General features: G+C 35.6%; 1 long non-coding RNA gene across 1 annotated transcript; it reads right to left on the bottom strand.

The window, feature by feature from the left end:
* Positions 1–2,370: 2,370 nt before the first annotated feature.
* Positions 2,371–3,683, bottom strand: LOC132092280 (uncharacterized). The gene is made up of 2 exons (XR_009422205.1): positions 3,329–3,683; positions 2,371–2,969 (listed from the first exon to the last, which is right to left on the bottom strand). It is a non-coding gene; the product is annotated as an uncharacterized LOC132092280 (long non-coding RNA).
* Between the last annotated feature and the right edge of the window lie 214 nt (positions 3,684–3,897).

Below are 3,897 nucleotides of genomic sequence, written 5' to 3'. Positions count from 1 at the left end.
TGGAGACACTCACTGAGATGATGCAGAGCTGTAAGTCTTTCACTTATCTCATGCAAGTCACCTGAAAGATGTTATATACTATTATATATGTATGTGTGTGTGTGTGTTTATATAAATGTCATATTTATGTAATTGTTTTTATTTCAATTACAGAACAAACATGTGTCAATGTATGTGTTTTCTATATCAAGAGTCTGATTATCTTTTGATAGATAACTGAGGTTGAACGATGTGCGAAGGCAACCTGTGAGCACACGGCTAGAAGCTCCCCTACACTCTCTGATGTGGTCTTCACACTGGTCGAAATAGGTTGGGGTGTTGTGCTTTATTTTATTTTATTTTAATAATGACCTTATTAATAGAATTACTTATGATTATTATTATTATTTAAAATATATATATATTTTTCCTTTCTAGGATGACCATACTGCAGAGAGAATGTAGTGCTGCCGCCTGGTGGTGTTGTGCCTTCAGGGAACAAGTATGGGTAACTGCAGCCTGGAGCAATGGGCGTGGCAAAAGGTGGGCGTGTCAAAAGGTTTCTCATTGGTGGAAAGAAAGGCAGGGGACGTGGCAGAAGGTTTAGCGAAAACGGCTGTTCCGCCTAAAGGGGCGGTCACACTGCACTTTTCGTTCCATTGACTTCCATTCATACGCATGCGAATGCGTCAGACCGGAAACGCAGGCTCATGCGAAACATTTCGCTGCGTTTGAAAGTTCAAGTTTGGTGAACTCTGACCTGCGAATTCGCATCACGTGAAGTCGTGTGACCAGTAGATGATTGATAAGACACTGCGTGACCTCTCTAGAGAAATTAAAAATGAAGGAAGTGCTAATTTTAGCCTTAGCGCAGCATCCTATTTTATATAATACATATTTAAAAGATAATAAAAAAGAAGCTGCATGGTTCGCAGTGTCAATGGAAACGGGAACAGATGGTACGTTTGAATGAGGACATGTTCTATAATTTTTTATTGTTTAATGTGTATATATTTATAGAGAGAGAGAGAGACAGAGAGTACAATATAATAAGACGCTTTCGACGTAAATCACAGATTAATCCATGTTGTGATAACTGAGGGGAAACCGTTATATCTTGCTCCCGCCCATATTCGCAGCGGCGTCCGAAATAATTTTGCACGTTCAAAGGCTAGTGTGACCGCCCCTTAAAGTCGAGCCATACTCTTAATCGCTATTGGCCTATAGATTAATAGAAAGCGATAAATTAAACACATTATCCTATAAAACCAATTGAAATTCATCCAATGTAAAAACAGCGTTAATGATCTAAATAATATTATTTTAAATTACTTTCGAAAGTACCTTCAAAACGGCGTACAGACGTAATCACCACCGCACGTTTAGGTCTTAGTTTTTCAAAAATCAAAAACAGATTACAATTATTTTTGAGAATATAAACGTCTCTTAACACGGTTAGTCGCACTTGCTGTTCTTAAGTTAAAGTCATTTAAAGTCAGCTGTATTTGTTAACATTAGTGAACTAACAAGAACAAACAACATACATCTGTATTTTTACTAACAAAGTTTAATAAATACTGTATCAAATGTATTGCTCATAGTTAATGTTAGTTAATACATCAGTCAACAAATGAAACTTTAATTGTAAAGTGTTACACTAGAAAACTAGGTTTTGCCTGATAGAGAAAAATTAGTAAAAATTAGTCAGAAGAGTTTAATAACCTTGTTTTAAGTGACATTAACCAATTAAGAAAACAGACACAGCTTTATCCACTAAAACATTTATTTAGCTTTCAGTTTCAGTCACCAATTCAAGTAAATAGATAGATAGATAGATAGATAGATAGATAGATAGATAGATAGATAGATAGATAGATAGATAGATAGATAGATAGATAGATGGATATATGGATAGATAGACCACTCATTCATTAATTCATTCTGTAGTAGCAGTCCATAGAACAGAATCCAGCAAACTCTTTGTCTGAATAGAAAGCTGTGAAGATCCCTTCTTTCCAAGACCACAGTATCTACAGCCATCACACATCTGCTGAGCTCCAGCTCCACTCTGTATGTCTTCCTCACATCTGGACTGACAGTCTTCCAGTCAACCATACCTACACAAGAGAAAAACAAATGTTGAGAGATTCAAACAAGAAGTAACCAATAAGTAGAATAAAATATCCAATAAAAAAAGAAGCGCAAGTGTCTGAGAGTGCAAGTCTGCAGCCAGACCCTTCTGCATTATATTATAATACATATGTACTACTGACTCTTCACTGAGTACCAAAAGTACATATGCTTCCTGTGCATGGTTTCTAAAAGAATGGAATCAGAAAAAAGTTGACTGGCACTCATCTATACCACAGGTTATACTAATATTTACATTAATTCATTTAGCAGACGCTTTTATTCAAATCGACTTACAAATGAGGACAGAGTTGAAGCAATCAAAAACAACAAAAAGAGCAATGATATATAAGAGCTATAACAAGTCTCAGTTAGCTTAACACAGTACACGTAGCAAGGGCTTTTAAATAATATAATAAATAAAAAGAAAACAGATTGAATAGAAAAAGAATAGAGCAAGCTATTTGGTTAATGTGCATGTACAACTCCAACATGTTGGGTTAACTTCAACAGATTGAATGTCCTTTGAATGCACTTTGGGCAATGGTACAGTCAAGGCATGAGGATCTAATAAAAGAGGCAAATCATTCAGAGTAAAGTTACTGACAGTGCTTGTCTCCATCTTCTAATGTTGACAATGTGCCTCTGAAGGAAAGTCAGTGTCTTTCTCAGGTGTGGTGGATATGCAATGTTGAAAGCAAAATACATCCACAAGGCTGTTATGAAGGCTTCATCAAGGGTGGTGCACTGACACATGTCTATTCCATCTTCTGTCACCACACTGAGCCCTCCTCCTATTATTGCCATTTTACAGTCAGTATCCATCAGGTGTACGGTAGGAAAGGTGTAGCCGGGTCCCCCTTTCATAAAATAAATAAATAAAAAGAATAATAACAATAACAATAATAATTATAATAATAATAACGAGAAAAAAAAGAAAACACTTTTCAGATTCATCAGATTCTGTTCCATCCTCTTTGGCTCAGACAGTGTAGCTATTGCAGAACTGCAGAAACAATCAGAAGCTAATGTAAAAGGTTCACAATATACGATGCATTTCATGTTCTTTTATACACTGATAAATCTTACATTGTTTTCTAAAACTATTGCCTTATATTTTTAACAGATGGGCTAAAAAGGTACAGAAGAATAAAATATTACCTGAAAAGATTTGAAACAAGATATTTTACAGTTGAGTTTTTTTCTTTAATATACTCACTCCAGCAGGTGTCCTTAAGTATGTGTATTTTTTGAGTACATCCTCCTCAGACATTCCTTCCGTGCTTTCTCAACGTCTCCAGGAGAATGTTCCTGCCATGTCGTCTTTGACAGTCCATGTGTCTGGATGTGTTTCTGAAACTCACTTTGTAGCACATTCACATGTGCCTCAACAGACATTGAATCCTCCCCAACACAAGTTTCCTTCATCAGAACAACAGAAACAGATCATGCTTAGACCGTGACAGATATGAAAAACATCTAAATACTTACTGAACAAGCTGCTTTAGATATTAAAAAAATAAAAACATTGAACTTCTTACACATTAAGATGATGGTCAGGCAGTGAAGAAGTGTAGTACATACAAAAAGGATTTAAATATCTGTTATAAATTGTCTTCCTTACATTAACCTGCAATAAGTAAAAATGTAAAATTGATTAACAGTGCAAAAATAAATTATGCATATGGCAGTGTGCTTACATATTCTACAATAACCTGCAAGTGGAGCACGTTGTGCTTTACATTTCAGGTTTAGGGATGTGTCAGATGTGCTTAAAACACATACTTG

The sequence above is a fragment of the Carassius carassius genome, chromosome 18 (assembly GCF_963082965.1).
Source record: "Carassius carassius chromosome 18, fCarCar2.1, whole genome shotgun sequence".
Taxonomy (NCBI): Eukaryota; Metazoa; Chordata; class Actinopteri; order Cypriniformes; family Cyprinidae; genus Carassius; species Carassius carassius.
The sequence above is the reverse complement of the archived record's forward strand: the minus strand, read 5'-3'. Positions and strand labels throughout refer to the sequence as shown.